The sequence below is a fragment of the Giraffa tippelskirchi genome, chromosome 8, assembly GCF_054371585.1.
Source record: "Giraffa tippelskirchi isolate mGirTip1 chromosome 8, T2T-mGirTip1v1.2.pri, whole genome shotgun sequence".
Classification (NCBI taxonomy): domain Eukaryota; kingdom Metazoa; phylum Chordata; class Mammalia; order Artiodactyla; family Giraffidae; genus Giraffa; species Giraffa tippelskirchi.
In genome coordinates this window covers 33,338,828-33,366,215 of record NC_137282.1, presented here as the reverse complement: position 1 = coordinate 33,366,215, position 27,388 = coordinate 33,338,828, and the positions used below count along the sequence as shown (strand labels likewise).

General features: G+C 35.3%; 1 protein-coding gene across 6 annotated transcripts in view; it reads right to left on the bottom strand.

The window, feature by feature from the left end:
* The window catches only part of LOC145518172 (uncharacterized), a 1,384,210-nt gene that overhangs the window by 1,094,449 nt on the left and 262,373 nt on the right, over positions 1-27,388 (bottom strand). For all 6 annotated transcript variants that reach the window (XR_014062690.1, XR_014062689.1, XR_014062678.1 and 3 more), the window contains 3 exons: positions 14,742-14,810; positions 12,379-12,490; positions 8,611-10,972 (listed from right to left, as the gene is read on the bottom strand). The gene's annotated coding sequence lies outside the window, so the exon portion shown is untranslated. Of the gene's footprint in view, positions 10,973-12,378; positions 12,491-14,741; positions 14,811-27,388 lie in introns of those variants that run through there.

The following is a 27,388-nucleotide window of genomic DNA, read 5'->3' as shown; positions in this document are numbered from 1 at the left end:
AGACAGACATTAAATTCACAAATTTTAAGTTTAATTTAAAAAAGTCATCCTCTTTACGTGTACAAAAATAGATATTATTGTAAATATATATCTCTGAAAGGTTTATGAATTTTGCTACCCAATGTTTTAGTTTTACTGTAGTTTTATCTTCTCCAACCTAGACTTTATTTTAGTCGTTAATTCTAAAGTTAATGATTATCTAGCTTAATCAATATGCATACCAACATTTGTTCAAGATTACTTCTTCAATATCAAACTTTCCTTTTTAATTCAGGTTTCCAGTTTCTTTCTTACTAAAGATATACCATTTGCAAAACAAAAGCAAAGACTGAGAGTATATAGTTGCTTGTTTCCTTCAAATGGGCTTCAATAAAATGTACATTCTCAGTCTTTGTCCCTGAAACATCACATACACGATATTATTTTCCAGCCTCTTCAAATGATCATTTAACCGGTTATAGTATTCTAGAGTCACAGTTAAACTTTCTCAGTCTTTTCAAGATATAATTTCACAATCTTCAGCCTACTTAATTTACATATTCAGAGGGTTCAAAATTTTATTTATCCCAGAAAATTATGAATCAAATTATTTTGAATATTGTCTCCCAGAATCCTTTTAGTATCACCTTCTGAAACTCAGAAAATATTTTATTGGTTCCTTTTTTTTCTTTTTCTTATATGATGACATTTTTATCACTTTAAATCTATTCTACTTAATACCTCAATGCATTTTTTCTTAGGATACTTTGCTTACTGAGCTGTAGATAGGCCCACATTGTGTTTTTCCTTCTCCCTATAACTATTTTTCTATTTTCAAAAACAAAATAATCTATTAATTTGTAGACTTGAAGACTCATGCTTAACTTGGATATTATAATGGGAGCCATATCCATGAGATATAGAGTCTTAGGGGTTTTGTTTCTCACAAATAATATTTTCTTTTCTCAGTTGAGAGTCCCAGGTAGAGAGATGAGCTTGCTTGTAATCCTGTATGTCAGCAGGTAAATTTACTGTTAGTTAGTAATGCTTTTCCTGAGAAGCATCTCTTTTAGGGACCTGACATCATGAAAGAGGGAACTCTCAGTTTATCACACCACCTGTTTAATTCCTTTTGTTTGAGTCCAGCTATTATATTATATCAGTTTATCATATTTAATTTTCATCTATTATATAATTTGTGTCATAAAAAAACTTTTTAGTGTGGACCATCTTAAAAATCTTTTGTTGATTTGTTACAATACTGTTTCTGTTTTATGTTTTAGCATTTTGTTTGTGAGGCATGTGGGACCTTAGCTTCTCAACTAGGCATCAAACTTGCAGCCCCTGTATCAGGAGGCCAAGTCTTAACCGCTGGATTGTCAGGCAAGTTTCTGTACAATTTTTTTAAGAGTTAGAAAATAAAGTTGAGGATACCTCCTGGAAGTTAAATCAAAAAGAAAAAAATATCATAAGATGAAATAAAATACAGTGCAAGTCAACAGTTATTGAGGAGGTCTAATATAATTTTATCTTTTATTATATATAGCTTTCCCCTCACATTTCTGTTTGTTTTGGCAGAAACAGGATTCATGCTGGCTTAATATCACATGTGGAAGGAAACAAAAGTCATTGTCCTTTCTAATTTTTCAATGATGTTTTGTTTATGACACTAAAGACAATATTAAATCAATATATTTATGACTCCTGCATCACTTTCCACTGATGTAAATTTTTCTAATTTTTATTATTCAGTTGTGACCAATTTGAATATTCATTATTGGTATTTCTCACTTAGTAAAATGTCTTATATAAATTTTTTTAATAAAAGAAAATTCAGGAAAATAAAGCATAACCATCTTTATAATTAAGTTTTTAGATAGCTTTGCAGCATGAAATTATTTTGCCTTGGGAAGTACTTGAATATAAAAAACATTAAGTTCTACAATAGGTAATTTACTTAAAATATGAAATGTCCCTTTTCAATTTCTAGAAAAGTACTGCAAATACGACCTGAAGGTCCCTAAGGGATAGGCAAGGATGAAGGGAACTGTCTAGCATCCTTTGGGGCTCTACATTTACTGCTAAGAGAAATAAACTAATTGCTTTTAATGATGTCCATGAGTGGCGGTGCATCAGTAATAAGCACCATACCTTAATAAACAGCTTATGTTCTACTAACAAAAATGATAAATACACTGGTGGGAAAATTTGTCTCATCTATGGAAATCTTAGCAGCCTTGAGTCATAGTGATCTACTGTATCAGTTAATATACTTCATGTCTGGGTATATTAACTATAACATGGTTCATTCTCATGTCACTTTAGATTCCCTATTTAAATATAGAGTGAGTACAATAATCCTCATCTACTAGTCCTATTATTTTTCATAGAGTATGGGGTGAGGTAAAATTATTATTGTACTCACAAATCACGCACAAAGGACTTCCAAATACCTATTTATTTTAGCAGTTTTTCCCCCCAGTATGTTTGAAATGGGAAAGACATTAGAGATCATTTATGACAATTTGACCATCTCATACCCACTAACTATATCATTCCTATCATGAGACCTACAACAACCAGTTAGCCAGCCTTGAAATTGGACATGCTCAGGTACATGATACTCCCTACTTTTATGGCACTATATTATACATTAGGGCTTCCCGAGCGGTGCAGTGGTAAAGAAACTGCCTGCCAATGCAAGAGATAGAAGAGAGCCAGGTTTGATCCCTGGGTTGGGATGATTCCCTGGACAAGGAAATGGCAACTCACTGCAATATTCTTTCCATGAAAATCCCAAGGACAGAAGAGCTTGGCGGGCTATAGTTCATGGAGTTGCAGTCGGACATGACTGATCACACACTGATCACTGATTATATATTAACAGTGGGACATATTAAAAATACATGTGTATTATTAAAATGTGTTACTCTCCAAATCCTAGCGAAAGTATCCCTGTATAGCCCCTTAAACACAGTTATTTACATTTTTAATCCATATATTCTCCTGATAATTACACAAACCTGGTGGATCTAATCTCCTTTCCGATTCCCTTGCCCCCCAAAAAATGCTGAAATGCCCTAGGAAATACCAAATAATCTCCCCTTAAAAATCACAATTAGAGATCACCTTCCATTGTCAAACTACACTTCTTCCTCTCAATATTATGATACCTCACTGGTTAAGAGTTACTCCTCTAAACCCATACACATTTAACCTTTGAACACTCCACTGCTAAATTGAAGGGAATCGATGTTCATCAAATGCCTTCTCTGTGTCAGACACTGTGCTAAGCGTTCCACTCACTTTATCAAATGGGGTCATTGGGATAGTCTTATGCAATAAAATATTGTAAAATTCTGTGATGTCATTCATGTTATTTTTGATTATACAAGTTATTTTAGAATCACATCATACTACTAAATTATACCGAATTTGTAGGTAACCAAAGTAGTAGTAGTTTCGTTGCTAAGTCATGTCCGACTCTTGAGACCCCATGGACTGTAGCCTGCCAGGCGCCTCTATCCATGGGATTCTCCAGGCAAGAATACTGGAGTGGATTGCCATTTCCTTCTCCAGGGCATCCTCCTGACCCAAGGATCAAACCCAGGTCTCCTGCATTGTAGGCAGATTCTTTACCAACTGAGCTACAATACTGAATACTGAGAATACGGAGAATACTGAAGTGGGTAGCCTATCTCTTCTCCAGCAGAGAAGTTAACTAAAATTTCCAGGCTAATTTTTGTCCACATAAATTGCCATTCTTAAAGAACTTTGTATTTTTATTGTATAACTGGTTCTATTTTTTCATCTAAACACAATTCATTTTCACAACTACAACAATTTATATTTTGTTTTGCTCTATTTTCATTTCTGAGTTAAATTAAAATCTCATTTCTTTCCTATAGCATTAGCCATAGTCTCTGACCTTTACTAATTTTATGTTTTGATTAGCATGGCATTTCTTCCTAAGTTCAAGTTTGTGATTAAAATACTACCTAGAGCATGATGAAAGCACTTTTCAACATATTACTGAAAAACAAAAATCATTCTGTGCTAACTCTGGTTATCAAAGTAACTTTAGTGTAATTTGTTTTGTCATCTACACTCTTAGTTTCTGTATAAATCGCACAATTTTATTTTCCCCAAATTTCTGTAATATAAAAGGCCCTGTCAAATGTCTTTGTGAAATCAATATGTTTTAGGTGTGTGGCCTCATCATAATCTATCAATTTAGAACCTCTATAAAAAACAGAAGATAAATTCAATTTAGAATGACTTGTTTTTAATGTGTGCATGCTAAGTTGCTTCAGTAATGCCCTACCCTTTGTGATCCTGAGGACTGTAGCCAACAGGCTCCCCTGCCCATGAGATTTTGCAAGCAAGAATACTGGAGTGGGTTGCCACATCTCCCTCCAGGGCATCCTCCTGACCCAGGAATCGGACCTGTGTCTCTTAAGCCTCCAGCATTGCCACTAGCAATGTTTCTTTACCACTAGCAGCACCTGGGAAGCCATATTTTTAGTGACCTTATACAACTCCAATACATTGGCCACCTGATGCGAAGAGCTGACTCATTGGAAAAGCCCCTGATGCTGGGAAAGATTAAAGGCAGGAGGAGAAGGGAATGACAGAGGATGAGATGGCTGGATGGCATCACCAACTCGATGGACATGGGTTTCTGTGGACTCCGGGAGTTGGTGATGGACAGGGAGGCCTGGCGTGCTGTGGTTCATGGGGTCACAAAGAGTCAGACACAACTGGGCGACTGAACTGAACTGAACTGATATCAACTGTTAGAAAGTTCTTATTTCCTTTTTCCCCTAAACTTTCATAAACATTTTATGTATTGATATTATTACTAACAAAGTCACATCAAGTGCTAATTATTAAACAATATCCTAATATTAGTTCTTTTTGCCTTCTGAATGACCTCATTAGGTAGAAACTATTATTATAATCATTTTGCATATGAAATAAACAAAGGTTAGCAAGCTTAGATAATTTTCACAAAGACCAATGACTATTAAATTATGAAGCCAGAGATCAAATCCACATGTGTCTAACTAATAGAGTCCCACTCTTTAGCCAAATGCTACATGTATTTCTCTGATTTTCCTTGGAATCAACATTAAATTAGTTAGTCTGTACTTTCCAAAGTCTACTACTATTAAAAAGGAGAAATTGAGATGTTGAGAATTTCTACTTTTCCTCCATCAACTGTTAGCAAAAAATATAATACACACACCAGGAAATATTATTTGTTCCCCTTTTTTGTTTACTATTACATATTTAAGAATGCACTTTTTTGCCCTTAATGGTTTTCAATAGGTGTAGCACATTTGGGATTTTGCTTTTTTATACAATTTTATATTTTCATGAAACTTTTAACAATTTCTTTAAGAAATTCCATATTTTTAAGCTTTTATAAACTGGGGATTTATGGATGTTGTTGTTGTTCAGTTGCTCAGTCATGTCCAACTCTTTGCTACTCCATGGACTACAGACATTAGGTTTCCCTGACTTTCACCATCTCCTGGAGTTTGCTCAAACTCATGTCCACTGAACCTATGAAGCCATTCAACCATTTCATCCTGTTTTGCCCTCTTCTCCTCCTGACTTCAATCTTTCTCAGCATCAGGGTCTTAAAGTATTGGAACTTCAACTTCAGCATCAGTCCTTCCAATGAATATTCAGGGTTGATTTCCTTTAGGATTGACTAGTTTGATCTCCTTGCAGTCCAAGGGACTCTCAAGAGTCTTCTCCAACACCACAGTTCAAAAGCATCAATTCCTTGGCACTCAGCTCTCTTTATGGTCCATATTTCACATCCGTACATGACTACTAGAAAAACCATTGCTATATGGATCTTTTTTGCCAAAGTGATGTCTGCTTTTTAATACACTGTCTAGATTTGTCATAGCTTTTCTTCCAAAGAGCAAGCATCTTTTGATTTCATGGCTGCTGTCACCATCTGCAGTGCTGTTGGAGCCCCCAAAATAAACTTGTCACTGTTTCCATTTTTTCTCCATCTACTTGCCATGAAGTGATGGGATCAGATGCCATGTTCTTAGTTTTTTGAATGCTGAGCTTTAAACTAGTTTTTTCACTCTCTTCTTTCACCTTCATCAAGAGTCTCTATAGTTCCTCTTTGATTTCTTATGGTGGTGTCATCTGCATATCTGAGGTTATTGATATTTTTGCCAGCAACCTTGATTCCAGCTTGAGCTTCATGCAATCCAGCATTTTGCCTGGTGTACTCTGCATAAAAGTTAAGTAAGAAGGGTGACAATATACATCCTTGATGTACTCCTTTCCCAATTTTCTTTTCTTTTTTTCTTTTTTTTTTTCCTTTCCCAATTTTAAACCAGTCCGTTGTTCCACATCCAGTTCTAACTGTTGTTTCTTGACAGGTTTCTCAGGAGGCAGGTAAGATGCCCTGCTATTCCCATCTCTTTAAGAATTTTCCACAGTTTGTTGTAATCCACACAGTCAAGGGCTTTAGCATAGTCAATGAAACAGAAGTAGATGTTCTTCTGGAGTTCCCTTGCTTTTTCTATGATCCAATAAATGTAAATTAAAAATTTTAGATATACAGTTTAGGGGTCAAATCTAGCATTTATAGTTCTTCTATGTGACTTAAAACAGAAAACCACACATCCTCTGGACAGGAGATGACAAGAACTTCTGGTAAAGAATCCTTCTGCCAATACAGGAGATGCAAGAGATGCAGGTTCAATCCCTGAGTTGGGAAGATCATCTGGGGTAGGAAATGGCAGCCCATTCCAGTAGCTTTGCCTGGAAAATTCTGTGGACAGAGGAGGCTGGCAGACTACAGACCATGGGGTTGCAAAGAGTTGAACACAACTGGGTGCATGCACACACATGCATGCGCGTGCACGCGCGCACACACACACACACACACACACACACACACATACACTCCTTCTTCTGAGTTGATACTGTCCCTTCTAAGTTGTGTGGGTTGATCAGAGAGCATCTTCTAGGCTCCAGCCCCACTTCCATCCCTTGGCTGGACCATAACCTACAGACTTCTACGCCTTATGTTACTCCCATTTGCCTAGGTAGTTGTATTTGTTCTGTGCTCAGGTAACAATTCACTCTTTTCACATCATAGAGACTATCATAACAATTTCTTGGTTTGTACCTCTGTGATGCCAGGGACTATTCATATATTTTCAGCCATCATATCCCAACAAATATTATACTTTTTGGAACATATATGTACCAACTACTATGGAACATATATGTACCAACTACCAACATATATGTAACAACTACTACGTAGAATATTCAATATTTGAAAAAAGGGCACCAGTACTGAGATCTCTCAGAAATTTAAGATAATCATTATGTCCAGGTCATCAACTTTACCTGTGATTCAAATTAAATTATATGAATTGCTTCATGAATACACATAGGAATATAATTATATTATTTATTGTATGCTATCATTCATCAGGATGAGACATTTTGTAGGTGTCCAGAGATAAGTGTTTCAACTGTAGCATGCTTACATTTTAAAATCAAAGTTAGAAAACTATTTTTTTTAATTGAATGGTCTCTAAGACTTTGCTTCCATAACAAAATTACTTGTTTAACTAAAGCAACTAACAGCTACTTGATTCTAATACCTCGTTCAATAACCCCTATATGTAAAATGCTATATTTTGTTGAATTTTTTCCCCATTAGATTCTTTTAAATGAGTTGTTTTCCCTTTTTGCTCTATACCAATCTTCAGATCTAGATCTATAAAATTATTTTTACTTCATTATATTAGAATGTATTAATTTTCCTATTTAAGTTAACATGTACATGTGTATATATACAAATTATTCATGTGGAAGTACTATTATTAGCATTATTTCTATTTCACTTTTCTAAAAATTATTGTGTAACCAGAGTCACTTGTATTCCATTTAGTATAACTGATTTCATCTATAACAATTAATTTTTATAAATATATTTTCCTGTATTTCTTCATCCTTTCCAATTTTTATAAAAATGATGGCTTATCATTTGATTCTTCTGCCCATCTCATTCTCTCTCTTTTTTAATTATCAAAAATAAATCTCTTTATTATTAAAATTAATTGTACAAACATTTTTATCCCCCAAAATATTAATTCCTCTAGCCTATTTTCTCTTCTAAAATTGCTACTTAGACTGTAAATAAGAGAGTAAATCATGTAAAGCATCTGATTTCCAGCATTCTGTTATGGGTCATAAAAATCACTAAGAAATGCTTCAGATCAAGAGAAAGTGTTAAAAGTCTTCAGTTCAATGAGACTTGACTGTCTCATCTTTCATGTATTCCCTACAATAAAAATACATACCATTTATCTTGTCGTATTTTCAAATCAAGCCCTATGTTCCTCAGCAAGGAGGTACCAATAAAACTTAGTGATAATTGAATTAATACAGTAAGTTTTTGAATGAATACATGGGTGAATCTATTAGTTAGCAAAATGACCGTATGCATTTGTTTGTCTTTATCAGTATCCTTATTAGCATATGGAGCATGGAATTCTGATAATAATAATAATAGTCACACTTCACTATTTATGGCTTGTAAATACAGAAGAATACTTTTCTATTTTCTTTCATGAATTTTTCATCCAGTCACATACTATTTTTTATTAGTACTGTCTCTTTCTTGGGGTTTTTTTCTTTCTGGTTTTACTCTTGTATCATTTTTTAGTCTTTCTTGATATCAGTTTGCCTTTTAGCCTTTTTAAAACCTCAGTGCATAGAGAGATGTTTCTGGAACCCTTTAACCCCATCTCCTACTAGAGAACTAGCTTGCATTTATTGCATACATAATTGGTGACTACCTGAGGCAAAAGACAAACTTAGCTATCACCCTGCAGGCTCCTGAAATAGATCCCTTGGTCTCCATACTTCTTCAAGTTAAACTGAAGTCCTTTGTGACTCTTTCTGGAATATTTGTGTTCTGCCATGTCACACTGATAGATAGTTATGCCTGTGTGTGGGGGACTCATGATCTCAAGGGTGCCACTGATTTTAAGATTGGCTGGCCACTATAATCTCCTGATGTACATCTATGATAATTCATTCACTCCTGCTAGTTACCAATATTTTGTTCCTAATAGATATCAAGTTTTGACCACTTTAACAAAAGCTACTTTATTTCATTCATATTCTTAAAAGCATTGTTGTAAAGAGTCCATTAATCAGCTCTCATCTATATTGCAAGGTATATAATCACAAGCTTAGAGGTGATTTTCATTATGATTATGATTTGTTGCCAGACAATTAAGTATTCTGAAACACATAAACTGGTAAAAACCAGAAATTTAAACTTGCTATTTATTTGAAGAACAGTAATTTGAATGATACCACTCTAATGCAGAAAGTGAAGAGGAATTAAAGATCCTCTTGATAAGGGTCAAAGAGGAGAGTGAAAACGCTGGTTTAAAACTCAACAAACAGAAACTAAGACTATGGCATCTGGCCCCATCATTTCACAGCAAATAGAGAGGGAAAAATGGAAACAGTGACAGACTTGATTTTCTTGGGCTCCAACATCACTACAGATGGTGACTGCAGCCATGAAATTAAAAGATGCTTGCTCCTTGGAAGAAAAGCTATGACAAACCTAGATAGCATATTAAAAAGCAGAGACATTACTTTGCCAACAAAGTCCTTATAGTCAAAGCTATTGTTTTTCCAGTAGTCATGTATGGATGTGAGAGTTGGGCCATAAAGAAGGCTGAGACATAAAGAACTGATGCTTTTGAATTGTGGTTCTGGAGCAGACTTTTGAGAGTCCTTTGGACTGTAAGGAGATCAAACCAGGCAATCCTAAAGGAAACCAACCCTGAATATTCATTGGAAGGACTGATGCTGAAGCTGAAGCTCCAATACTTTGCCTATCTGATGTGAAGAGCCAACTCATTGGAAAAGACCTTGATGCTGGAAAAGGCTGAAAGCAAAAGGAGAAGAGGGTGGCGAGGATGAGAAGGTTAGATGGCATCACTGACTCAATGCACACGAATTTGTGCAAACTCCAAGAGATAGTGAGGGACAAGGAAGCCAGGTGGGCTGCATTCCATGGAGTTGCAAAGAGTCATACCTGACTTAGCAACTGAGCAATGGCAACAAATATTTAACTTGTGGTGTTTCCCAGGTGGTGCAGTGAGATAGAATCCGCCTGCCAATTCAGGAGGCGCAAGAGGCCTGGATTCAATCCCTGGGTTGAGAAGATCCCCTAGAGGAGGAAATGGCAACCTGCTCAGGTGTTCTTGCTGGGGAATCCCATGGACAGAGGAGCCTGGTGGGCTACAGTTCATGAGGTTGCAAAGAGTCAGACACGACTGAGTGAGTGAGCACACAAACACACGTAGTTGACATACAGATATTCGGATAAGATGCTACATATTCAATAAATACAGCCCAAAGCACTTTTTAGAGGTACTCAGGCAATATGAACGTATCTCAAGTTTTAAAATGAAACCTAGGGTCACAGAAGCTGTAACAAGTAGGCCAGAGATAATCATAAGATGATATTAATGAAATAGAAAGATTCAATTTGAAAATCTCGCTTGCTAGTGATACTTCTAATTCTTAAACTTTATAGTGGTTCTTTCTGCACATGTGCACACACACATACATATGCATTGATAGATTTTCTATCATCATACTCAGAAAATTGACTAAAATATGTATACAGCATATTTGAACACTGATAACTATCTGAAAAAAACCCTGACATTTTATTCTATGTAATGTAAAAAAGTAAAACAAATCTAGCAACTTATAAGGAGAGATGTCAGCATAACATTTGTGTCTTCATAATTCTATGCTATATATCATGGGGTCAGAGCACACTGTGAAGGATAAAACTGTACCTTTAAAGTTTTCTCTATCAAATGGATAAGAAAGAAAATCATTCCTTCTACCAAAAAATTTCAACTTACTTATTCACAGGAAAGCACCTTCAAAGACCAACCTAGAAAAGAAATATTGGTGAATAATTTATAAGTCAAAAGTAAAGCCAAGGGTGCAATCCAATATATATATATATATATAAATGCTGTCTTAGAGCACATAGACTCAGATGACATATCAAAGTGTGAATAGAAACAAACAAACCAAAGTTTACACTTACATGAAAAATAAAAATCATCTTTAAGAAAATAGCTAGGTTATAAATATACTAAATGTAAGATATTGTGAAAAACCATAAGCAAGTTTAAAAGTTTTCAAAGATATATGTATACATATAAATATTTTCTGAAGTGGTAACATGATTCTAAAAACAACTAAACATATCTTTGAACATCTAATTCTTAATATTTTCACATATAATAACTTGAGCAACTTAATAGAAAAAAATGACACACTGAATAAAAGAAACACTTTCCTTTCTAAACTATTAAACCAAAGCACTGCTGTTTTCTATGTCCCAATTTCCTTTTGTTTACTATGGTCCATACAGCTCATTAACTTACCCACTCTCGCCTCTGCAACACATGGCTATTTTTGTTTGTTTGATTTTAAACCCCTTTACTGAGGTATGAATGGCATCTAGATAGCTGTAGATATATGATGATGCATTATATATATAGGTATACATATAAATATGTATATACATGTGTATATAATCCCTACTTCTGGGTATATATGCAAAAGAATTAATATCACGGTTTCAAAGAGATATCTCTATCCCCATGTTTATTGTTTGTTGTAGCATTATTCACAATAGCTAAAATATGGAAAAAGAACTTACATTTGTCCATGGATAAATGGATGAAGAAAATGTCATATATGTATATTATATATAGATGTTATATATAATCTTTATATTGTAAGATCATGTGTTTTATACTTATTATATTATTATTATATTATAGATGCCATATTGCATGTATATATGTGTATATAATACATATGTATATATATATGTATATATATCTACATAGATATACATATATGGAAGCTCTTAACTCTTATGACTTTACTAATACTGCTAGCTATGTTATATGTATTTTACCTGTTTTAAAAAATTGCTGTTTCTTACGTTACCAAATGTGTGGCCAAGTCTCTGATAAAACAATATGTAGTTCCATATGAGACCAATGATGATATCAGTGTAACTCTAGATATGGGAAGAAGCGACAAGGTGGGAATGTGGACCAAGAGCCTAGTAAGACAGGTGGTCCAGAGAATTGTGGTACTGTTTTATGGCCTAGTACAGTAACAGCACATTGAGTGGTCCATCAGCAAATCTTTGCCAGACTTGAGAATGAGAATTCTCAGCACCATGGGAGGAAATGGTCATGAAATGCCCCCCTCCAAATCACAGTCAAGCTTATGACCATGAAGGGGCTCTGCCAACTAGAAAGTGGCACTTACCATCTACCTTTGCAAAGATTAAACCATGGCCACTGCAGCTGTTGACCTTCGACACCACCGAAAGGAGTTCAGGGAAGAATCAGGAGTGAGGCTCTCTGCACTCTGGGAAAAACTGGCAGAACAGGCATCAGATAGTTAGATATTTTCAGAAGATTTTATGAGTCCCAAATCTTGCATCTTTTCATACCTAGAGAAATACTAACATTGCTAATGGTGACATCTGCTTTGGCTCTTAAGGAGAATATTACAATTAAAAGTAAAAAAAAAAAAGATTGAATAGCTATGGTTCATGCATCCAAGGAGATAACCAGGTGACACTGTGGGTACAATTTCAGACTAGTCCTTGTACTGCTAAGAACTTGAGCTTTCTGAGTTGGGTCAGACTTGGATGTCACCAGACATTCTCAAAACAATGTCTTCAGGCAGCTAATAACTGCAGCCTTTTTATAAAATTAAACAACTCGCTACCTGGCTAAAAGTTTCCTCAAAGCGCCAGGTCCAGATTGGGTTTCAGGCCTATTCTTCTGAAAATAAATGAAATCTATTTTGTCTATGAAAATTCCAATTGTCACTCTTCCAACTACTTCTGTTTGGGTCTGTTACACCAAAATGGCAGACCAGGGGGTTGAGATTGTAATCAGACAAGACTCAGATCTAGGACTTGGAGCTCAAAAATACTTCCATTTCAGCGTCTATTCTCCAAACTGAGCAGTTTATCAAGTACTTAAGGCAACTGCATGCATAAAAATGTGCACACTGTCTCCACAAAATGAGAGAGGATGGCACAAGTTAACATGATTTCAGAATTTGACAGACTTGTTTGTGATTCTGTCCTTGCCAGCAGCTTAACTGCAGTATGCTTTAATACTTCATATAACCTCAGTTTTCTCTAGTGCTAAATATGGATAATAACACATTGTAGAATTGTTGCAAATAAGAAATGTAATCACATGTTTTGTACAGTATTGTGTGCATAGTTGGAAAGCAATAAAGAGTGGACTTGATGATCATTATGGCTGCCATTGAAAATTCACATGCAAATGAATTTTTAAGCAAAATCAAATATCAAATATATCAGATCAATGTTAAAAAAACCAACCAAACAAACGAAATGCTGGAAATAGATTTAGTTTTAGAAACTACAGTTAGTTTCAGTGCATTTCTTTTACATGCCTGTTTTCTGAGTCATTTAAATTTAGATTTAAAAACTCTTGAAAAAACTTAAGTCTCAAGGAAAGGATGCCATGCTTGTAGATGAAGTTCTTCGCCAAAAGCACAGATCACTAATTCCTGCTTGGAACACACTTCTAGTCCATTCTGCTTCTGTGTCCATTTTTTGTTCTGGTGTTTAAAGCTGTTCATAGTCTGAGATGGGACTGCTTAAAGGATTAGATCTTCTGAGAATCTGCACAGTGGAAGATATGAAGGGCCCTCCTTTTGGCTCTTTAACTAGCTTCTAAAACTTTTGAGAGGGCACCACTTTCATAGAAAATAAGGTCTCTTTGGAGTTTTGCCAAAGCTCATTTTTGCCACATTCAGAAAATATATTTGGTCTGATTAACCAAGTCTACTTTTTAAAGGTGATAACTAGAAGGGCTATTGTATATTTACTTATTAAATAAAGAATTAGAGCTTTCTTTTATTGGTGGCTATTTACTTGCATCCTTTCTCTGTGCAAGAAAACTGTCAAGACTGTTCGCAGGGGTTCATTTATGGCCTTGAAAGTTATAGTTGCTGCACATCAGGAAATGTGTCCACTCTGAATTTACCATTCACACAGAAGGCCATGTAATTTGTATGCTACCAACTATTACCTGAAGACAGTTCTCAGTTCAGTGTCTGCATCATTGCTTTTCTTTGTTAATATCACTGGGCCTAGATATTAATAGTTACAGCCTCTTCCAGCTTCTGCATCCAGATACCTTAGCTGCCTTGGACTCTCTACTGGTATCAGCTGCAACAATTGCTTTACTGCATGAGAAATATTTTGATGATGCAATGGACTCCTTTCTTCTGATGGGACATGGCAGGAAACCTACCTGCTGTAATATCACCTTAGCACCCCCCACAGACTGACGAGCCACTAACTGCACACTAACTTAACAAAGTCCCTAATGTCACTGCTAGGAAAGGTCACAGGCAAGAAATCATACTGCCCTGTGTAAACAGTTATGCTGTGGGCACAGGCAAGGTCTGTATTTCTTGCTCTTTCAACAGTAAATGCTCCCGTGCAAGCGTTACAAGAGAGCAAGCACCCAAGTTACTCAGTGGATTTCCAGGTATTTCCAATACGCCTTTGGAGTCTTCCTGTGCTCAGGATAGATATGCCCTTTACCTGGACAATTCTTTCCCAACTCCCTTACCCTGGGCCCATGACAGTTTCACATTCTTCTTCCCTGTCAACACTCCTCTGTATGGTGATCCCAGATGACCTGTTAAACAAATTTGAGAATAATTGTTATGAGTTGACAAGAGTTTAACATGTTACCTGTATTAGGGGCTCTTTGATATTTTTGCAGAGGAGCTTTAATAACGATGCCAAAAGGGAAACGAAGCCAGATAGCCCTTTTCTCCGTGATCACAAGTATAATGACCTAACTCCTATGACAGTGAAATGCAACCACTGACATATTTATTTCACATTAGTCTGTGAGTTCCCAGGTCTGATGTTCTATTTGACTTTGTATTCTCAGTTTCTGCCACATACTGTGCTCAAGAATGTTTGTTGTATGAATGAATGAGTGATAAATGATGCTCAGGCAGTATAGACTAAAAAGAAGAAAATTTATATTCCGGAATAGGACCTTAACAGAACCATTTGTCATCTTACCATGTGAAAATCCTGTAAGCAATATTAACATGAGCATCACACAACTGAAACAAACAAGTGCACACCTGAGCCTGTGGGAACACAGAGATTCAGGCATTTAATGTAATAGTACATTTAATGTACTACTGTAAGAGGGTCTTCTGCAGGCAAATTAGAGATACACAAATATCACCCCCTCAAGTGAGACTGAAACGTGAAAAATGACAAACTAGAAGAAGCCCTTTCTTCTCCCCGCGTCATAAGGAGAAAAGCACTGAATAGAGAGGATGAAGGAGTGGTACTTTATCGTGCCCCCAAATCACATATCAAGAATAATGGTTCTAGGAATTTTTTCAGTTAACATACACAACCTGTGAAGAATGAGTCCATGCATTTCTCAGCTTGTTTAAATATTAGTCTGTTACTTTCTCCCATTTTAAAAGTAATATATGCTTATTTTTAAACCAGTTGATTCTTAAATGATACATGGATGTTATAAAAATAAAAATTCTTAAATACATATAATGTCTTTCACATGGTTATAATAAGCATATTAAATTTATAATTAAGATACATTTACTCTAAAGAATGGTTTTTAAATGTCTTAGAAAATCAGGAATGCTACCTGTACAATAAAATTAATCCCTATATTTAACATTTTCAGATACTATTTTTTTTACTCAATGGTATGTAACATTATTACTCCACCGAATGGTATGTGCATTGGTGGGCAGCTTGTGTATTTATTATCTTAAAAGTATTTTGCGGCATCTGATTTTCTTTGCATTTTATCTAAAGGTAAACTACAACAAAATAAAAATGTTACCATTTAATATAATTATTTAGTTAGACATGTTTTTATTTAAGTGTTGTTAAAGTTGGTAAGTTATAGAAAGAAAATGCACTACTGGAAAGGTTAATTTTCCTTCCAAATTTAAAGATAAAGAGGTTTTCTTTCTAGTACTACAGACTATGCTGAACTAATAACAAGAAGTAGAACAAAATAGAAAACACAGAAATAAAATGTCCATTAAACTGGTGTTCATTTTCAGAGAGCTACTATACAGTATGTGTCAACCATGTGAGAGTAATTACTGTACAGTTTTTGAAAATATGTGGTGGGAGTCAGTTACACAGCAAGTCAGACTTAGTTTTGGATTTGCAAAAGATCTCTATGTTGCATAATAACATGGTGTCAGCCCTGCATGAGAAGACTAAATGAATGAAGTCTAAATTGTTCTGAATTCTGCAAATGGATTTCAAAATAATAACTCAGCTTTTTATTAGGACTGACTGTGACCGTATTTCCAATCTTTCAGTGATACAGTCTTTGTAGTAAAAAATATGCTATATAAAATTACTAAAATCTAGCATCATGGAAAAAGAAACAAATTATGGAAAAGTGAAAATAATGGAATGAATTTCTTTAAAAGAGAGAGAGAACCACAGAGAAAACAACAGCTTAATAAGGGATTCAAAAATTTTCTAGTAGTGGAACCAAAGATCTTACTGTCTTACATTCTATTACTTATTTATGCTTTAAAGGCCTTGATGGATTTAAGCTAAGTTGTATAATTTTGTGTTATAAAGATAATACAGTAATGCAGTTTTAACTATTATTATAATCATCATGCTTCACATTTCTTTAACTTTTGTGGTAAATAAATTGTACTTTGCTGACAAAAAAAAATTAAAAATAAATAAATAAATAATAAAATAAAATCCTTTGCCTTATCGCATCAAAAAAATAAATAAAGATAACATAGCATACTTTGTGTTTATTCTCCTCTTGATTGCACTGACTCTAAAAAGAAACTGGTTTATTAGAACATGCATAGAACAAAATATCTTGAGAAGATTCACTGGAAACCGTAACTCTATGGGAAAATTCAATTTCATTTCAGAGAAGAATTCTTATGACTTCTATATCAATATGTTTCCCATAATATACTAGTATTTTCTCCATATTATTTTGATACCTCTACAAATACATATAGAAAAATCAGACTTCTCCAATGTATTAAATCTGCTGAAGCTTATGGATAGGTTTTCACACTTCAACAACACCGAATTCATCTTCAAAATTGTAGTGAAAAAGTAAGAGCAGTTGAAAGTATGATACATCAGGAAATGAGTAAGGAACAGAAGGAATTATGGAAACACAAGGAAATTCTGTTTCTGTTCTTAACACTACCATCAGACCAAACTCCAGGACAATGAGCCTTTAAGACGTCAGTATAAGAGTTTCAGTAACAGCTTTCACTACAACTTAGTTAAGCTTGGCTAAGGCAATGAAATTGATGTTCCCTTGGTAGTGATGTGAGCAATCTATCATTTCCCTCATTGGTCAGTTATGCTGCTGGATCTTCAAACACACTAAAAGTATTTTGAGGTTAGAGTGACATTTGCTTTGCAAGTTTGCTTTTTTTTTCATAGCTACACTCCCCACTTGCACGGAATGAAGGCTAACATTGAATTTCCAAGGCGTTGGAATGACCTGCGTCAGAACTCTTCTGGCAAGAAATATTATGCATTATTCATACTTCTCATACTCTTCAAAATTCAACAAGCATGATATAATTTCAGACCAGTAGATCAGAATTAGTATGACATTTTTGGCATTGCAATTTTAATAATAAAAGAAACACGATTCTATGAGTATTGCCAGAAAAGTCCATTAAACAGTGCATTTTAAGAAATCCAAGTATATATGCCTAAATTGTCATTTGTAATTGGCAATTAAACTGAGTTTTTGTGTTCAAAACATACTTAATGGAGCAAGAGGGTTTATCTATGAAAGCAATAATCTGTCCAGAAACTTCTTTGGTTGAAGTTAGGGTAGATGGACTGACATTTCAGAAACCAATCTCTTGTTCTCTACTTTCAAGATTCAAAACCTTTGATCAATTACACAATAGCAGCCTTGAAGATCAAAGAACCCCTAACTGCTAATCCCTAACTGCATATATATACAGAAAAGCAGAGTATCACTAAAGTCACTCATAGCATAAAGTTACAGGACAAAGAGAATAATGATCTTGGAGTATATTTATGTTCCTTTTTTTATGTAGAAATAATGTTGGTATGAATTGATATAATTTCTGTCAAAGTTTATCAGGTACACATTTCAAAATGAACATAATTCTATATCTGGTTGCCTTTAGAAATATTTTAGAACAAAAAATCAATATGCCATAGTGTCAAGGAGTCTTCTGAATTAAATGTTATATTTGTGTGTGTGCATGTGTGTATGTGTGTGTGTGCTCAGTAATGTCTGACTCTTTGAGACCCCATGGACTGTAGCCCACCAGGCTCCTCTGTCTATGGAATTTTCCAGGCTAAAATACTGGAATGGGTTGCAATTTACTTCAGGGGTTCTTCCCAACCCAGGGATCAAACCCATGTCTCCTGAGTCTCCTGCATTGGCAGGTGGATTCTTTACCACTGCGCCACCTGTGAAGCCCCTTATTGTCCATTAGTTTTCCTCTTAAACCAGGTTTCAGTTCAGTTCAGTTCAGTCACTCAGTTGTGTCCGACTCTTTGCAACCCCATGAACCATAGCACGCCAGGCCTCCCTGTCCATCACCAACTCCCGGAGTCCACCCAAACCCATGTCCATTGAGTCAGTGATGCCATCCAACCATCTCATCCTCTGTCGTCCCCTTCTCTTCCTGCCCTCAATCTTTCCCAGCATCAGGGTCTTTTCAAATGAGTCAGTTCTTCGCATCAGGTGGCCAAAATATTGGAGTTTCAGCTTCAACATCAGTCCTTCCAATGAACATGCAGGAGTGATCTCCTTTAGGATGGACTGGTTGGATCTCCTTGCAGTCCAAGGGACTCTCAAGAGTCTTCTCCAACACCACAGTTCAAAAGCATCAATTCTTCTGAGCTCAGCTTTCTTTATAGTCCAACTCTCTCATCCATATATGATTACTGGAAAAACCATAGCCTTGACTAGACGGACCTTTGTTGACAAAGTAATGTCTCTGCTTTTTAATATGCTGTCTAGGTTGGTCATAACTTTCCTTCCAAGGAGTAAGCGTCTCTTAATTTCATGGCTGCAATCACCATCTACAGTGATCTTGGAGCCCCCAAAAATAAAGTCAGCCACTGTTTACACTGTTTACATTGGCTTAAACTACCAAGAAAAACTATCAGTTGGCCTCCTCTCCAAGATATCAAACAAATAACTAAAATATTTAGAAAAAAATATTCTTAATTGTCTACATCAAAATTCAAAGGAACAGAATGGTTAGGTTGTGAAATGCACTAGCCAAAGATGCAGTAGATTTTGTATGCATTTTTGAATATGCTAATTGAAAGGGGGAGAGGAAGATGTCTTGAACTCATTTTTCATGATCAACTATGTAGGTAAAATCCTTTGTGCCTCACATGAAAGACAGATTTTATGTGTGGCCTCGCAGTCAATTTTCTTAATTAGTATAGGCAACAGCTTAAAGGTATTTCTTGCTTATTAAAAAGTCTCTTTATAAACTGCCAAATTTATAAGAATAGATGTATAATGAATTCACTATAAGAAACATTTGTCAAATCTAGAAAAGTTGAAAACAACATGCTAACATCTTGTTCATGCTGCTTATGTGTCTAACTTCCCCTTCCGTAAATAATGATTTCACTTAGCTGTTTTGAATGGTTTTTACAAAACCAGCATTCTTATTGGTCAGGCTAGTTCTACTGACCTATTATGCCTTTTAGTCTATTTAATCAAATTTCATATTGCCTGAAGGTTTCAGAAATGTATGCAAGGATGTGCATCATATGTTAGATTCTATTTATGTGCAATAAATACAAATGGCTTGGTATGTCTAGTAATAAGAGATCACGCTTTTTGAGTTTACCCTGTAATGGAAATTTTTGTGTAGATTTTGCATGCAATCTGTGCATTCCAGAAGATTGCCTAAACCCTCTGGTGAAACTGAAGAGAGGTTTGTGTAGTAAAGAAAAATATAAATAAGGGGAAGATCAGCAATGTAAATGTAAAAGAGAACTTGGGAAATTCTCCAGTGCTGCAGAATTATTGTGTCCATCTTTAAATTGGCTTCCCTCATGGCTCAGTTGGTAAAGAGTCTGCCTGCAGTGCAGGAGACCTGAATTCAATACCTGGGTCAGGAAGATCCCATGGAGAAGGGAATGGCAACCCACTCCAGTATTCTTGCCTGGAGAGTTACATGGAAAGAGGAGCCTGGTGGGCTACAGATCAATGGAATCACAAAGAGTCGAACACGACTGAGTGACTATAACTTTCTATCTTTAAACTGGCTGGAAATAGTGTAAATAAATTAATTGTGCATAAATCCACACAAACTTCTCTATTTGCTATCAGGGTTATTGTTTTATGGAAGAGAAATTGAGGAAGTGAAGACAGTAGACATCATTCTCTTGGTGTGTGACTTATGAGATTTGACTTTGATTGCTAGAAGCTTGCTAAGTTCTCCTGACTTCCTGCTAGCCCTATCTGGGTCTCATCCACTCAAAGGGAATAGAATATATAGAAAAGAATGTCAACAACAGACTAAGTATACTATGTATATAATCACATACACAAAAAAATATGAGGTGGATACTATTATGAATTAATTAATTAATAATTAATTAATAATAATTATTATTTATTAATAATACTATTATGAATTAAATTGAGAGCAAACTGAGGGTTAGGAAATGATATTAAACCATTTACTCAAGATGAAATGGCTAGTTTGAATCAATCCTAGTAATAAATACTCACTCCTTCTACCCAAAAGGAAACAAATTATATTCACAAAAAGGAAAAAAAATAAATGTATACATGCTCACTTTTTGTGAATAAACCTAAACCCATGTAGTTAGTAGGCATTTAAAAAAGACTTTACAGATGTGGGAAAAAATAACCTGCTTTTTCATTGATGATCTAAAACTTGTGAATATTTATTAATTAATTTATAAAGCAAGTGTTAGTTAAGCACATGTTCGAAAGATCGGGCACATAGTGAAGATAGAAAGTTCCTATTAATTCAAGTCCTATGAATAGAAATTAATGCAGGAAACATGCGGAAAAACAAACAAACAAAAAAACTAGACACTAAATGAAGTGATGGAAATGATGTAACAAGGGGTGTGGTGGGGGTGATGGTTTAGTCACTCAGTTGTGTCTGACTCTTTATGACCCAATGGACTGTAGTTCTCCAGGCTCCTCTGTCCATGGGATTTACCATGCAAGAATACTGGAGTGGGTTGCCATTTCCCTCTCCAGGGGATCTTCCCAACTCAGATATCAAACTCAGGTCTCCTCCACTGCAGCTGGCCTCTTGCATTGTAGGCAGATTCTTTCCTGACTGAACCACCAGGCATGACGAGTGGCTATTTTAAATTGGGTGATTTGGAAAAGCATCTGCATGGAGGAGCCATGCAAGCTGTGACAGAAATCTTAGAGAGAACACTTATTTGTATCAAGGGAAAGAGGAATAAAAATGATGCTGGTATCTTGGAGAAAAGTGGTTGAGGCTGATAGTGGCAAATATTAAGTTCAGAAAAAGAAAAGACAGGTTAAGGGTATTCATTTTAAGGTACATGCCAAGATGGTATCCTTATTATGGTTCCCAGAAATTTGACATTAACATTCTAACAAAACAAACCTATATGTGTAAGCAATATAAAACAATAAATAAAAAGCCTAAATTAGGAATTCACAAATAGGACTAACACAAATAGCTTATAGGCATGCGCAAAAGAACATTTAACTAGTATTGATCAAAGGAATTGACTGTAACATTCATAATAATCCAGCTGTCACATTTCAATTGACAAAAATAATAAGTGATGTTGGCACTGGTATATGGAATCAGTACTGTTACTTCTGCTGGAAATGTGCATTACCGCAACCTTTCTGGAAAGCAATATAGTAATTTATATGGAAAACTAAAAAAGACATCCATACTGATTAATTCTGCTTGTGGGAAATGTGTTGCCAAGTTTACTGTTGTTTTTAATGTTGGATCATACTCTTTTTTAATATAAATATTATTTGAGTCTGAATTGTTTTAGGAGGGCTGAAGACTTAAGAAAAACTTCCAACATTTACAGTTTGGGGTCTTTCAACTACAATGTTTCATAAGTTTTAAGGATACCACAAAGAAAGAAAGAAAGATGAGAGGCATGTCATTATTCTCTATCAAATGCAATGTCCAAACAATATCTATCTGAAACAGTTCAGCAACTTAATGGTCATCAGTGATAGTTGGAAAACTTAGTCGCTGGAGGCACATTAACTGAGCATCCCAGCCAAGAAGAGGCTATTATGTCTTTCTAAAATTGATGAAGATTTTGCTCATTCACATTTTCAATAATTTGTATTTTTGGAATACATGATTTATTAAGGACAGTGGTCATAATTTTAATTCTGTCTATTTATTCCCTAGAAAGATATTAAAAAATGTATTTATGCATGTATCCACCAGTGTATTTCTATTTTTCTACAAATCTGTATCTATATTTATATGTGATCTATTCTTAGAAAGATATAAAACTGTATGTATATAAACAATTATATTATTATATATCTATGTACTTATATCTCTACGTATAAAATCATAATCATATAAGAAAACATCACTAATGAAATCAGTCTTTAGTTGAAGTGTGACATATTGGTAGGAGTTTATTAAGCAAAGAAAGACCATTCTGAACTGAAGTAATAATATAATGTGTAAGTCCCCACGACAGAAGCAAAGTAATTTTAAGATACTGCATGTAAGTCGTTTGGCTTCAATACTCAGTTTAGAGATGGGGGTGTCCAGGTAGCTTAAGTGGTTAAAGAATCCACTGACAATGCAGTGGATTGACGTAGGCAGGAGACCCGGGTTTGAACCCTGGGTTGAGAAGATCTCCTAGAGAAGGAAATGGCCACTCCCATATTCTTGCTTGGGAAGTCCTATGGACAGAGAAGCCTGGTGGGCTACAGTTCATGGGGTCACAAAGAGTTGGACATGACTGAACACAGCACACAGAACAGAACGCAGAGTACCAACTGCAGATTTAAGCACAGAACAGACCTTACGTGTCTGGCTATGTTAAGCATTTTGGTTTTTATTCTAAGAGCAATGGAAAGTTTTAAAATGTTAAGAAGAAGCAATTCAATTAGATTTATATTTCAAAATACCCATTCTGGCTGTAATGTAGAGAAGAAAGTTAGGGTGATGGGTATTGAATATGGAGATGACTGAAGATTAGGTTTTATAAGTAACACTATACATGGAAATAAATAGACACCATTAGGGTATATTTAGGAAAAAACATGGCTAAAATTTGTTTAGGGATTGGGTCTGAGACTATCAATAAGAGAGAGGCATTATAGTGACAGTTGGATTTCTGACATACATAGATTTCACAGGTTCATTTTCTTGAGGGAGCTAATTACATTCCTAGAAATGAACTAGCAATTTGGGGGTAGAAATTAGTAAAGATTAGGAGCTGAGTTTGATGTTTTTAAAAAATGTCAGGTAGGCAAGTGCAGCACAGTGAAAAGTTCTTTCCAAGAGATGTGAATATTAGAGTCATTCTTACTAGAGTGATACTGACAGCTGTGAGAATAGGCAGAGAGATACAGTCATACAAGGAGAGTCTGGTTCAGAGCCTCCAGCAACTTAAACACTTAGTGTTTATATAGAGGAAGATGATCATACAAACATGTCTACACAGGAGGAAAACCAGGACAGTGGTCAACAAAGAAGGCTGGAGTTCTCAAGATCTAGGTGTCAGCATGTACCGGCCTCTTCAAAATGACTTTCTTTGTGGGTCATCACAGAGTGCCAGGCTGGACACCCTGAGTTATACAGCAACTTCTCACCAGAAACCAATATGGCATTGGAAAGAAATTTTCTTCCAATCAAAAAAATAAGGAAAATGACTTTGAAATCTCACATGGTGGGAGGTCAGGGCACACTCTGGGGTCTCTTTTACTAAGGCATTAGTGCCCTTAGTCCCATTCATGAGAGCTTCACCCTCCTGATCTAATCACCCCTCAAAACTCCCACCTCCTAATTCTATCACCTTTGGGGTTCAAATTTCAACATATAAATTTTCGGGGAATACAAACATTTAGTCCTCTAAAATGTTTTTCTTTTATTTTTAAGCTATTCTTCTGATATGGTTCCAACTGTATTAATCTGATGGGACTTCTCAAATTCTACATGCGTGGCTGCCAGTGAGTAATCTCCATGCACATGCAATTGAAAGTCTATAATCTTACTAACCAGAGACGTCTATAGATATCTTGGGACCTGAAGCTTATAAAATTTAGAGGCATTTTTTTTTAAGAATAGTAATTCAAATTACATATGGAAAAGGTAGGTATGAATATGAATGAAATTTCTAATGAAATTCTATTTCTTTAAACTGAAGAAAAATTGCAACAAATTAAAATCTTTATAAAACTTCCAAAACATCACAATATCCAGAAAAATAGTATATAGCCCACCAGGCTCCTCTGTCCATGGAATTCTCCAGGCAAGAATACTGAAGTGGGTTGCCATTTCCACCTCCAGCGTATCATTCCAACCCAGGGATAGAAACCAGGTCTCCTGCATTGCAGGCAGATTCTTTACCATCTGAGCCACCAGAGAAGCCCCATATTTTCATTAGTTAATTGAATTATGCAACTGTATAATACTTTTTCCCTTTTATTTTTGGATTCATAATTTTCTACCAGTCTTTTATTTAACAATATTATAAAATATTTTTGGTAAGGAGAAATAAAAATGATTAGTTTCTCCTCTAGCATTGTTGATATACTTTAAATTTTTGGATAATTTCTATTTTTTAAAGTCTTCTCAAAAAGTTTCAGATAATTGTTTGGAATTTCTCAGTTAGAAAAAAGCTTAATTTTTCATAACTATGTTAGGATTTCCAATATTTCCATATATTTTATTATACAGGGTCTAACCTTCATGTTTGAATATTTATTATTCACCAATCAGCTCATCAAAGATGGAGTGTAGGAGACACACTGAGTTTTATCTTTTCTTATCTGATTGGAATCAGCTCCATTTTTATTAGGATTTAGTGAGAATGAACTCTGGGGACAAATATCATGTCTAATAGTTGGAAAAATTTTCCATAAACTACTTTCTGACTCAACATACTTCAAATCTTATTTCTGTTCCTCTCCTAGATCCTCTTTTTTCTAGCAGCCGCAGCATTTGAACACTGAGCTTCCTAAATTACAAAATGAAACTTGCTTCTTATTTTGCTAAAGGTATTCAGTAAGAAATTGAACATGATTTGTCATAAGACTTATAATCCTTGTGTAAAAGAACACTCAGGTTAGCCATTTATATCTCTACAATCTTCAACTTATTCAATTTGCCTCAACTTGATAGAGTTTATTTTTTATTTTTTTTCTAAACAGCTGAAGTCTAAGATAAGTGGCAGGATTAAAAGGTCTTATGTGGAAATACTAGTGGCTTTAAATGAAATGCCCTCTATGGACATATGCATTAACTCAAAGGGGAAATACCATAATGTATTAGATAAGAAATGTCTTTTAATCTTTCAGCCAGTCATTCAGTTAAGAGCTATTCACTGAGGAACTCATGTGTTCATTTTTAGTTGGTTACTGGGAATAAAGTAATAGTAAAACAAAATGTACACTTATACTCCCCACTACCATGATTCTAAAGTATCTAAAGAATTTGAGAGAAAGGGATAGAATTTAAAAAAATATAATTGCATAGGTAATCCTTAAGTTGGGCTTGCCAGGTGGCTCAGTGGTAAAGAATCTGCCAGCTAATGCAAAGAGTCAGACATGACTGAGCGACTGAGTACAATCATTAAATTAAGTTTTTAACAAATTACATGAAATAAAATGTAGATTTTGCATGTTAACACATTTGTTGTTGCTGTTGTTTTTTAGTCATTGTGTCTGACTCTTTGTAATCCCATGGACTGTAGCCTGCCAGGCCCCTCTGTCCATGGAATTTCCCAGGCAAGAATGCTGGAGTGGGTTGCTATTTCCTTCTCCAGGGGATCTTCCTGACCCAGGGGTCAAACCCTTGTCTCCTGCATTGGCAAGTAGATTCTTAGGTTAAAGCAAATATCTTTTTTCTTTATACACTACAGAATAGTTACAAAATTTCTGCTTATTACCACCTCTACTGTGAATATACAGTGTATTGTAAGTAGAATATAGTGAGTAAAAATCATTAACTTTTTCTAATCTAAACTTGAGGATTTTTCACAATTTATTAATTTTTAATTTGATTATTACATTCAGCATTGACATAGGAGTGCTATTGATAGACCTCAGAATTTTTCTATCTTTAGACATTTTATCTTAAATGCTTTTAGAAAGAGTTTTCACTTTTTAGTTCCTAGCAAGAAGGAGTTAAGGACCAATAAAGTGAGGTTGATCTCAGACTGAAGGAGCTTTAGCTAATTTGAAATATGATAATAGGAGAATGGAAGAGTCAAAGATGAATAATAGAGAAAGAGAAGATGGTGTTTTGTAGAGCAAACTCATTGCCTGCCTGGGGAGAGCATTCATTCCTCCTTCCTAGGGATACGGGCACATCCCGCAGTCCTGAACCTGCTCTCTAGGTGTTCTGTACACACCGCATCCCTCACTTTTCAGGATACTGGACTGCCTGACCAGTACCAGGTTGGCTTATATTCTATCCTGACTCCACTCAGCTTCATTGTTATTGGCTTGACTCTCTCTTTCTTTCTTTCCTATTATCTTCTAATTTGCCTTCTGTTTTTTTAGAGTCTTTTATGCCTCCCAAGATAAATAGTAGCTTATATCCATATCCATCCACCAAAGAAAGTTGGAGGACTAACCGCCCCCGCCCCTTTTTTTCCTCAGCTGAAATGAGAACACTCGTGCACAATGGGTTTTTTTAATAAGAGCCTTTTCTGAGCATCTGAGTGTAGGGAGCCATCTACTTTACCCAGACAAGGATAGGGAAAATTTCAACATTTAAGTTTTCTTTGAATATGAAAGGCAGTCCTGTCAACTTGCACCCAGAACAGTCTATGTCCACAGCAGACTTTATTTTTATATCCAAAAAATGATTTTTGCACCAAAGCTATATCCTACCTGTCTCCTAAACTTCAAATGATGGAAATGAGTTCCTCAAGAATGGCAGTCACAACATGATATTCCAGGACTGTCTCTGGCTGCCGCAATTTATAGCCATTTGTCAGGGA